Source organism: Elgaria multicarinata, chromosome 17 (assembly GCF_023053635.1).
Source record: "Elgaria multicarinata webbii isolate HBS135686 ecotype San Diego chromosome 17, rElgMul1.1.pri, whole genome shotgun sequence".
Taxonomy (NCBI): Eukaryota; Metazoa; Chordata; class Lepidosauria; order Squamata; family Anguidae; genus Elgaria; species Elgaria multicarinata.
Genome location: NC_086187.1, coordinates 22,832,363 through 22,844,608, shown reverse-complemented (window position 1 = coordinate 22,844,608; position 12,246 = coordinate 22,832,363). Strand labels below are relative to the sequence as shown.

General features: G+C 45.9%; 1 protein-coding gene across 4 annotated transcripts in view; it reads right to left on the bottom strand.

Moving 5' to 3' along the window:
* TNRC18 (trinucleotide repeat containing 18) overlaps positions 1 to 12,246 on the bottom strand; it is a 102,384-nt gene that overhangs the window by 85,435 nt on the left and 4,703 nt on the right. The window lies entirely within an intron of this gene.

The following is a 12,246-nucleotide window of genomic DNA, read 5'->3' as shown; positions in this document are numbered from 1 at the left end:
AATCATACGCACACACACGCACCCTGGCAGATTCTGCACCATCAAGTAATTGCCCTAATTAAAGGCACTGCCAAAACAAACACACAAACACATAACCATCACCTTCCCAGACATTCTGGGAAGGTTGAGTAAGACATGATGTCAATGGAAATCCCCGCTTGTCCGGAGCTCCTGGCAAACACAGGTACACAGAGCCTGAAGGCAGCGGCTCCTTTCTCTTGTTTTGATTTGGGCTTGCTTTTTGGTTTGCTTTTTGGCTACCCCTGCCTCGTTGCCAAACCTGTCCTCCGTGAATTTACGTCACCCGCAAAGCAAAGGGTGGTGGCTGGCTTGGGAGAGTTACTGCCTTAGTTGGGAGTTTTGAAGCAGGTGCTGGGTGGCCACCTGTCAAAGATGCAGGTAGCCGGAGATTTCAGCCTTCCCCAGTTTGGGCCCCTGCAGATGGGTCAGACGGCAAATGGCCTGAGACAAGGTGGGCATGGTCTGAAACCCTGGAGAGCCGTTGCCAGCCCATCTAGCCCAGGCTGGGGATAATGGGGGTTGCAGTTCTCCCTGTATTCAGGAAGGGGGTTAAGACGCATCATTTTAATTGTGTGGTTTTTTTAATTGTTAGGGTAGAAGTTTGTGTTTCATGTTTGATTGTGTTTCTATTTGTTTATTATTCTTGGTTTCTGTTTGTTTGCTTTAAATCAGCCTTCCTCAACCTGGGGCGCTCCAGATGTGTTGGACTGCACCTCCCAGAATGCCCCAGCCAGCTGGCTGGGGCATTCTGGGAGATGTAGTCCAACACATCTGGAGCGCCCCAGGTTGAGGAAGGCTGCTTTAAATGGTAACTGGCTTGGTTGATTCCAGAAAGGCAGTTTATTAAATAAATAATTACAAACAAACACACCTGAAGTAATTCAGGTAGGGGTGAGCTAGATGATCTTTGAGGTCCATTCCTACTCTGTGACCCTCTAAGTCACAGTTGCATGCTGGCACCACACAGGAATATCCGAATTAAGGTGGCACCAATCTACACAGGCTGCATTCCTATACCCACTTACTCAGAAGTAAGACCCACTGAACTTGATGGGGCTTACTTCTGAGCAGACGTGCTACGATTGCACCATTAGCCAGTTAGGGCAAGGGTGGGCAGAAGGCAGATACCCGGATGCTTGGAACTTCAACTCCCAGAAGGCCCTGCCAGCTTTTCATTTTAAAAGGGTTGCTGAGTGTTGAAGTCCAAAACATCAGAAAAACCACTTTCCGTCGTCTCCTGACTTAGGGCGCTTCCAGTTGAAGGAAGGTTGGAGGAAAGTGCAAAAAGGGACAACTAAAATGATCAAGGGACTGGATGGAGTGTCTCCCCTACGAGGGAAGGTCACAACAGCTGGGATTGTTTAGCTTGGAAAAAAGGAGCATAAGGGGAGACGTGATAGAGGTGTATGAAATTATACATGGTATGGAGAATGTGGACAAGGAGACATTTTTCTCCATTTCCCATAATAGTAGAATCCATGGTCATCCCATGAAACCGCTTGGGGATTTAGGACAGGTAAAAGGAAGGATTTCTTAACACAACACATAGTTAAACTGTGGAATTCACTGCCACCAGATGTGGTGATGGCCACCAATTTGGATGGCTTTAAAAGAGGGTTGGATGCATTCATGGAGAAGGCTATCAATGGCTACGTGCTACCTCCAGTATTTGAGGCAGTAAACCTGTGTTCACCAGTTGGTGGGGAACATGGGTAGGAGGGTGCTGTTGCATTCATATCCTGCTTTGTTGGTCCCTGGTCAACAGCTGGTTGGCCACTGTGTGAACAGAGTGCTGGACTAGATGGACTAGCAAGGCTTTTCTGATGTCTTAAGGTTCCCAGCGCTACCAATCAAAAGGAATTCTCCTGTGATTCCAGCTTCCCCTCCTAAAGAGATTTTTTTTCTTCCTTGCAAGAAATGAAGATGAAAGAAGCAAAGGGAAAACCCAGGAGGGTCACAAATTAAACATGATGATGTCTTCCCCTGCCCCCTAAAATTCTGCGAACAAGGCAAGGCGATCGCCTATTAGAAGTCTCCACTGGAAGCACTCTTAGTATTGAATTTGAAAGGCACAAGTGAAGGCGTCCTGTGATGTCTAACCTGTAGGGTTTAAGATAAACCTTACAGCTTTGGCGGGGGGCTGGCATTGTAAATTTACCAAAAATTTGGAAATCTCCTAGAAATGGCAAAACAGGCCTTACCACCAGCAGCTTCACTCACATGGCTATTGCAGGATGCACATGCTTTGCACCCTGGATAGCTCCTTTAGATTTCTGACTGGTTCTGACGGAAACCCGGAGCGGATTCGCCACCCCACTGACATCAGAGCCACCAGCCTTCACTGCCAGGAGGGTAATTAGGCAAACGGTGCCCAGTGCGTGCTGCAGCTTAAACAAGCCTCTCTTGCTTCAATTTACACAAACCAGGTCAATGTCAGGGTAGTTCCGTCATCCCTTATCTCAACCGCAGTGAATTCTCTCCATCCAGCTAACGTTCTTATCCCAACCCGTATCACACGCCTCTCAAAGGCACTGACTGTGAATGAAGATCCACTCATTTGAAAGGATCTTGCTTGCAAGTGAAGCACGCCAATAACTAGCCGTGGTGCCATCAAGACAGGACTCTGGGGCAGAGGTCTGGGCCCCACTCAGCAGCATCACCTAACTCCATCCCCGATAAAGGCTTTCTCGCAGGCCAACAAACTAACTCCCCTAATTGCAACAACACAGAAATCAAACGCCTTGATTTCAATAGGATTTGCAGTTGGTTTTCTCCACAGACCGGGGGTGGGGGTGGGGGGGAGATACTGGTACCTGTTCTCTTTTCTCTCGCAGATGGAAAAGAAGTTGGCGTCGGAAACAAAGGATTAAAGCTGTGTTTGCCCACCACAACTCTGCTCTTTCTCTGCTCAAAATCCCAACCACCCACAGTTACTTTAGATGGTTACGAGGGGGTGGAAAGGCCTATGACTCCAAGCATTGTACACTTGTTTCGGTTGACACCCAAACTCTGCCAACGAGACAGATATAGGATGACCAAAAAACACACCTCTGAATTCTTCTATATACCACCCTTTCCCAACTTGGTGGCATCCAGATGTTTTGGGCTGCAATTCCCACTAGCCCCTGCCAGCACAGTCAATGGTGAAGGGTTATGGGAGCTGCAGTCCAAAACATCTGGCAGAAACAAGGTTGCAGAAGCATCATTTCACGTCCTGTTCTTATATCAGCTGCAAGATAGATAGATAGATAGATAGATAATTATCACATTACGCCAGTCCTTTTACAACTTCATTGGCTGCCAGTCCAGGTCCGGGCCCAATTCAAAGTGCTGGTATTGACATTTAAAGCCCTAAACGGTTTGGGGCCAGGTTATCTGAAGGAACGCCTCCTCCCATATGTACCTACCCGGACCTTAAGATCATCTACAGGGGGCCTTCTCCGTGAGCCCCTGCCAAAGGAAGTGAGGCAGGTGGCTACTAGGAGGAGGGCTTTCTCCGCTGTGGCACCCCGGTTGTGGAACGAGCTCCCCAGAGAGGTCCGCTTGGCGCCTACACTGTACTGCTTTCGTCGCCAGCTGAAGACCTTTTTATTCACTCAGTATTTTAACACTTAATTTTAACTTAAATTTAAATTTTACTGTTTTAACTCTGTATTTTAATCCTATATCAACTTTGCTGTGTGGTTTTATCCTGGTTGCGCTTTTTATACTGTATTTCGTAATTGTGTTTTAAACTGTTGGGTGTTTTACTGTGGTTTTAATTTTTGTGAACCGCCCAGAGAGCTTCGGCTATTGGGCGGTATAAAAATGTAATAAATAAATAAATAAATAAATAAAAATCTTTACCATACAGAGCAGCGGCTATCCAAAGAGCAACCACAGAGCAACAGCAGACAGAGTGCCGAGTTTTGATTTGGGGAGCCCAGACACTAAGACTCATTGCATGGCCTGGGCCCCATCACATCTCTCACCTTCACACGCCCCCTGTGGCCCACTCCTACATTAGGTATTATAAAATACAAGTAGAACCTGAAACATGGAGCATTGCCGTTTAGGGTTGCAGCCAGCCATGTTCTCTTCCAAGATACTCCATTACATACACACAGAGACACACAGTCAGCGCTCCATGACTACTGAGCACCCTCAGCCCCCATTGGGCTGCATGAAAGGACTGAATTTGGGGTTCCCTGTGCATGCCAACCCCTCCCTCTTGTTTCTCAATGCTGTAGCCCCATTTTCGCTACGCAGCCCTCATAACTCCGCTCCTGAGTCAGCAACCACTGCAGATCACCCTGCCCCGACGTGGCAGGCATAAAGAGGTGTAGGAATACAACTCCCACCATCCCCAGCCAATCAGGGATAGCAGATTGCCAAGGCTCTCCCTTCTGCCAGACCCCCAAGCTGAAAAGGTAACCAAGTGTCCCCTGCTCAGCCCTGCATGGCCTTCCTATTATTCGTGACGCCGGCAGCCCACAATGGGGGGGGCTGTTTCACCCACGCACAAAAGGGCTGACTTTTTCTTGAAAAGTTAACATCAAAAATAAATACAGAAAAAGACGGACCAGCTGCCAGGGAGTTTCAAGTCAGCATGGGGTTCTGCCCCCCAACCACCCCACCCCTGATCTCCAACCCCCAGTTCAACAATGGTTGGGTGGGAAACCCACCATACCATACCTAGTAAAACAAGATCTGACAGCCAAACATCTTTCAAAGCCACGGTTTAAAATAACCCACTTCAGAAAGGTTGGTGCATTGTGTTATTTATAAAAGGGGTATTTATTAGGATTGGGAGAGAGATCCTAGTCTCTTTCTCCGGCTGGGTGTTGTATGTGTATGGGGCTTTGGGGTGGAGAAAGAACCTAAATAGCAGAAAGATTCAACCATTTAAAAAGAATGTGTTAAAACCACTGAAGACAAAAAAAAAAAAATCCTTGCAGGCTATAATTTAGCACGTTTAAATTGCTAAGCGCAATTTTCTATTTTAGATAGATAGATAGATAGATAGATAGATAGATAGATAGATAGATAAGATGGGCTGCAAAATTATCGCTCAGTTCTGCCACCTGATCTTGGTTGGAAGAGCCGTGTTAATAACCCTTGGTTGGAAGTACATAAAGAAGACACATTGTAGGAGAGCAGTCAGGAGCTGTGGGGGAGGAGAGGATGAAGTTTGAGATGATTAACCCGAAATTCTAAGAATCATATGCGAGGGTGTAGCCTACAGTCCGCAGAGCGCACACAGCTGCAAATTCCGTGGGGGTAGAGAGGAGAGAAAAGAATGCTCAAAGCCATGGCTAAAGCAGTGGTGCTGTCAAAAAGAAAAAAGAAAACGGCACATGCGTCTATATTAAAGTGCAATGGATCGTTTTCCCAGCACAATGAGGGCTAGTGGCTTGGTTTTCGGTTTAAGAAAGAGCAACATTCTGTACCGTTTCATCAGCATTTATGTGGGGCAGAGATGGGAAATTATACACTTCAAGAAGGACGCAGACAAGCTGGAGCGTGTTCAGAGGAGGGCAACCAGGATGATCAGGGGTCTGGAAACAAAGCCCTATGAAGAGAGACTGAAGGAACTGGGCATGTTTAGCCTGGAGAAGAGAAGATTGAGGGGAGACATGATAGCACTCTTCAAATACTTAAAAGGTTGTCACACAGAGGAGGGCCAGGATCTCTTCTCGATCCTCCCAGAGTGCAGGACACGGAACAATGGGCTCAAGTTACAGGAAGCCAGATTCCGGCTGGACATCAGGAAAAACCTCTTGACTGTTAGAGCAGTACGACAATGGACCCAGTTACCCAGGGAGGTTGTGGGCTCTCCCACACTAGAGGCATTCAAGAGGCAGCTGGGACAACCATCTGTCAGGGATGCTTTAGGGTGGATTCCTGCATTGAGCAGGGGGTTGAACTCGATGGCCTTGTAGGCCCCTTCCAACTCCACTATTCTATGATTCTATGGGTGCAGTCCTATGCATGTTTAGCAGGGAAAAATGGGGATGCTGGGATTTGTAGGACTTTCCCCCCCTCCCGTTTAAACATGTATAAGATTGCACCCTACGTTTTTGAAAGCATCCTTAAGGGAAATTATCCGTAGTTATGCATCAAACCTATCAAAAGTAAAGGCTACAATCCTATACCTATTTACCAGGGAGTGAGTTTCACTGAACTCTGTGAGACTTACTTCTGAGTAGACAGGCATAGGACTGTGCTGTACACCTATTTAATTACCTCCACTTCTTGCCTATGTGCATCAGACGTTGGGAGTGTCAGACCTAAATTGGGAACAAACCCTTCAACTGCTCCTATTTGAAGAGGTAGAACACACCAGCTTTCTCCGCTTGCAACAGAATTCTCCCACCCACCCCTCACAAATACTGCTTCCAGATGTAGCTTTTATTGTACAACCGTGTTGCCTCATTCATGGAATTTTAGAGTGGGGCAGGGAGGTATTTTCCAAATAATGATGCCTTCCTGTGCTTTTCCACCCTTGATTCAATCTTTTTTTCTTCCCAGAAAAAAAAAATCCATTAAGGAAAAAGAGGCGGAATAGCCACACATAAGAATGTTAGCAGAGCCCGGCTGGATCAGACCAAGGGTCTATCTAGTCCAGCGTTCTGTTCACAGAGTGGCCAACCAGCTGCCTACAGGAAACCTACAAGCAAGACACGGTGCAACAGCACCCTCCCGCCCATGTTCCCCAGCAACTGCCCCTGATACAATGCCTCTTTGATTGCTAATGTCAGGAAGCACCCCAATTCTGGTAGCGTATGCAGTGTTTTAAGATACAGATAACTACACTGTTTGGGAGCTATGAGTAAAATCCAGCCTTGGTCCTACTTTAGGGTAGGTCCATCAAAATGAATGGGACTTAGGTTAGTCATGACTAAATTAAGTACCATTCTTGTCAATGGATCGCCTCTAAATAGGACTTAGGTTGGATTTTACCCTGTTTGTAAGACATGGGTGGGTGGGCACAGTCAAGAGATGCAGGTCTAAATCTGTGGCCTCATCCTGCCCATGCAACCTCCCAGAAGAGGTTTGCCACCTGCTCCCTTCTTTTTCGATTGTAAGCTCCTCAGGGCAGAAGCCCAAAGGGGTCCTGTGCATCCATTGCACAACATTTGGGTCTAGGAGATTTCAGGCTTGTTGCAATATCTCAGATTCATTTTGTTTCTTTAGTAGAATCTTCAGCAGAACCTTTTTTTTTTTTAACCACAATCTCTGATCAAGCGACTAGAGCCAAGTGCAAAAGACTTTGAATTAAAGAATTTGGAGCCCAGGAATTCGTATTGGGTACCAAATCTGAATGGAGTTTACAGCCCTTCCAAAACAGACACAGACACACAGACACACACAAAATCCACTCCTGGTTATACCTCACCCTTTTTCATTTCAGAAATATAATTTACACAGCAGCGGGGGGGGGGGGGAGTAGAGTCACATTGTGGTTGCCCCTGTTAATAAATGGGCTCAAGTTACAGGAAGCCAGATTCCGGCTGGACATCAGGAAAAACGTCCTGACCGTTAGAGCAGTACAACAATGGAACCAGTTACCTAGGGAGGTTGTGGGCTCTCCCACCCTATTCAAGAGGCAGCTGAACAACCACCTGTCAGGGATGCTTTAAGGTGGATTCCTGCATTGAGCAGGGGGTTGGACTTGATGGCCTTAGAGGCCCCTTCCAACTCTGTGATTCTTATGAAACTATTGGGAGTCAGAAATCCTTGTCGGATCCATTGTAAATCGCCGGTACATTTAGGTCTCCCTTCTGCCCACCCTTGCTCTGGCACGACCAACCGACGGACGTCAGGATGGCGACCACAAACAGGTGCAGGCTCAATGAAGGTGCATTTAGCCTGCCATCCCAATCCGACGCATCCCTTAATAATTTATCCCATAGAAGTGGATCTTTCCCCATGGGAAACGGCAAAGTGCTATACTTGGCGGGGTTGTTGCGCTAGGAGGCAAAAAGTGTACACCTCCATTGATACCCGGCCTTCGCGGGTAGCGAGTCAATGGGGGAAGGCAATGCGTCTCTATGAGCAGAGCATGGAGACACATTGCCTCCCCCACAGGTTGATGCAGGATGCAAGTCTTCTGTCTGTGCGTATCTTGCCCATCTTGGTGGTTTTCCCACCCCAGAGGAGTTTCTCTTATTCATCCTTGAAAACAGAGGAGACTTTTTCAACCAGGGGTGGGGGTGGAAGAGAAAGGGAAGGCCTGAATCATATCTGATCAGTGCCCAGAGGGAAACATTTCCAATTCTATTCATTTTGTGCTCTGCCCCAAAGCCATATGCTTTTGTAGTCTGTTTATTTATACATTTGTTCATTTGTGTACCCCACCCCTTCTTCAAATGTAAAATTTCCAAGAGAGCAGCTTTCAACAATGCAATCAACATCAAAACAAAAAGACGATAAACTTTGCCAAAACCAAGATTGCAACCCACACAGTTCGCTGCATAAAACGCCATCAATACTAACTGCAATCAGGGCTTGCTCTTTCATTAAAATGAGTCCAAACCATTCAGTGAAATGGTTTGGAGTTCGCACCAGAAGTGCACTAATAGAAGGGCCAAGTAGGTAGGGAAGAAATGCCCTAATGGGGCACTACCACAGAAAAGGCCCCGTCTCTGGTGGGGACACCTGGAGCAGCCCCCTTCCCCCTCCTTGCTCTCTTCAAAGACAGGCCAGTTCATGTGGGAATAGGCAGTCCCTTAAACACTGTAGAGGCATGAGGATTCCGTACAACCTGGCTGGCAAGTGAACAGAAGTTACTGGGCACAATGTTTCATGACAAAACTCCAGGTAGTGTATAATATGGTTTTCCCATCCATGCACCTACATTATGCGTCAGTAAGGCTGCTGCAATATGTGCCTTCAAGACTACACCCTGGGATGTGGTTATTATTATCTGGTACCTGTGTGTGTGCATGAGAGAGAGAGAGAGGGGGGGGGGGCAATTAAGCATTTGTAGTTTAAACCCTCCCCCACCGCAACTTTTGCAAAATTTCCCTGCTATTCCCTTGCCAGGCCACGTATGCTCACCCAAGGTGACCAGGCCACTTGCTTTTTTACAACCCTGGCTTAGATCTGTAAGATCCGACTAGAAAAAGAGGTGGGTGACAAACAGTCAGTAAACACAGCAGCAATTGCATCAGGAAACGGCCTAAAAGTAGCCTGAATATATAAGCTATGAGGCCTCCAGAAAGAATTAAACACTAAAATATCCGTGTAAACACTAAAATAGCCCTCCGTGTTGTGCTAAGTTTGAGCTTGCCTGGACAATGAGTTCACTTTTTCAAAGATTAGAGATTGCCCTAGGAGGAGGTGATATGGGGAGGGAAGTTGTTTGAGGGGGGGGGTTAAATAAAAGGGTGTTTGCTCATGTGCTTAGTTTTATTGCTTTTCATTCTACACCTCTTGTTTTAGCACCTGGAAAATTGGTGGTGCCACCTATTCGGAAAGCCAATAAATCTTCCCTCTCAACTGAGCCCGCTTCCTTCTTTGCAGATGTTGGCAATCAGGTTTGCAAAATTTCAAAGTCATTCATTCCATGAGGGTGAGGAGGAGAAGCAAGTTTCGTTATTGCAAAACCTGTCACCCAACCAACCCCTAAAAGTAAACTCAAAGTCACCTATCCACACCCAGATTTTTATTTATTTTTTTCCCCAGAGGGGGATGGGCTGAAGAGAAGACACACACACAAGCATTGTACAACAGGGGGGTGGAATTATTTGCATATTTGGCTTTCGGCAAACCTCAAGACAGATCTTAACAGTGAATGGGGGAGTTGCAGAATTCGAAATTGATCAAGGAAGGATGCACTTTCTTCATTTCGGAGCAGAACCTCGCAGACCTGCAAAGGGTTGCCAGCTGCTTTTAAACCTCTGTCTGAGCTGAGACATTTAAAATAAAAATCTAATTTGAAAAAAAAGAAGGTACCTCGGCCTTAATAGGGGGTAGGAGAGCCCAAAGTGCATGAAAAATTGCTACCCCCCATCAAGGTTGGAAATTGTGGTGCTGTTGTCTTAAAGCGATGGGGGGGGTTTAGATTCCTACAGACACAGCAGTTTTCTGTCTGGGGCTGAGAGAGAGAGAGAGAGAGAGAGAGAGACTGACCACATTTCCAGCTGCTGCTCAGCTATCGCACAGAATCTCACAAGCATACACAACCGCAAAAATCCATCCCAAGCTAAAAGGGACACCAGCGTACCGAGGGAGGTTCCAACCAGCTTAAAAGGGGTGGGGGGTGTTTCTGTGCATGCATTAATGATCCCCTGTGTATGTGTCCCCCCCACCCCATCACCACCTCCTCAGGAGGGTTAGCAAGGCGACCAGGGAACAAGGAATTTCTGAGAGGACTTCAGAACTTTTCATCTGTTTCACATTTCACACGCAAACACACACACAAACAAAGCCGCTACTTTTAATTTTATTACAGTCCCGGCCATTTCTCACAATGAATTACTGAGGGGAGGGGGAGAGGGGGGGAAAAACATTATAAAGAAAAGATGGGTCTCACTGTATGAGTTTATTCTTCAGTCGTTTCCTTCTGAGGCAATGCCAAGAATTTGTGTTTTTTTTTTGTTTTTAAAAAACAGCCACCACCCAAGCACAGATTTTTACGCCCTGTTAGTATATTTAGCAAAACCCCAAGTTCTCTTCAGCAGTGTTATAAATAATCCTTTTTAAAAAAAAAAATCCTGACGGCCATTTATTTATTTTTAAGCCTTTTTCTTTTTAAAAATCTGAAGCTTAAAAAAAAAAAGTGAATTTTAATAGCCAAGCTCAGAGAACGAAGTCGAGAGAGCCTGCTATTTTGGTGTAATTTACGGAGAGAAAGACTTCATGCACAGTAAGATAAGAAAGACGAAGAAAAAGAATGTTTGGCTATTTTAAAAGGTACCCAGTTTTAAAAAGAGTGAGGGGGGGGGTTCTGCCTTCACCTCCCCACACAACTTCCTTTGGAATTTATATAGTGGGGTTCACCATGCATTTAAGCAGTAAACAACACAAAATAAATTTCAAGACCCTCTTGTAAAATATGTATTTTGCTATTAAGACTCAGAACCTGCTTTACAATGAACCTCATTCAAATGTTCTTGGGATTTTGAGGAGGGGGGGGAACAAGAGTTTATTTATTTATTTATTTATTTTCTTAATGTGTCCAACCATCTGTTAGCAATGCTTACAAATCTGAAGTGTCCATAAAAACTTTGCAAGGGATGCCAAACGGTTTCACTAAGCTAGCTCCTTCTTAAATCCCCCCCCCCATTCCTGCCAAAGGAAAAGGAAAAAAGGAGGGGAAAGGGGGGGGGAATATTGCTTCCCTTCCTTGCGCCATCTTGGTCGATGTGGGACAGAAAATAAAGACCACCCTATGGACTAGAACTGCCAAGGCAGTGCAAAAAAGAAAGACTCCAGCCACGGTAATTAACGAGAATAAAACAGCAAAATAAGAACAGCTTCAAGGACCATTCAAGACAGCATCGGTGGCTGCATGGATTGACGATCAGAGGCACAAGTCTTGCAAAGCAACACAGTTTGTACTGAAGGGGGGCACTAAATATCTAGATACAGAAATATAGTGAGAGAGAGAGAGAGAGAGAGAGACCTTCTAATTTGCCAGGTCTTAGAGGGAGAGGGTTTTATTTCCCCTATTGAATCACATATGAGCATTTTTATTCCAGGAGTGATTTCCTAGGCAACAGCAGGCATCAAGAGAGACCTATTTTCAGGCTGCCAGATTAAAACTGGGCGTTTTTTGTTTGTTTTTAAGAGAGTGATCCTTTGGATCTAAAGTTATTTTGCTCTATTGGATTCCAATGCCTGCTTCTATGCAGACTAGACATCAGGTTAAGCTTTGTGGTTGTCTGGCATTCTAGAAAAATGTGTGGGTCTTTTTTTTCCCCCTTTTCTTTTCTTAAGGGCAGAGGGGTCATGCTAAGCAATCCGGACTTGTCCACCGTTTGTGGGGGAAGGGGAAGAGATGCTATGCAGCTTGGGAGTTCTGTAATGTTTGTTTTATGGGGTACCACCCTCCAAAATGATATATGTGTGGATGGACTCAGGCGCGGTGAAGTGGGGCGGCAGGAATTTACATGAACATGCATATGGCATTATAGGATGTGTGTATGTCCCTATAGCATTCCACACACAAACACAGACACACACACACACACACACCCTTTTGCCCCTAGGTCCCCTATCTTCCAGTGCAGTCCTATC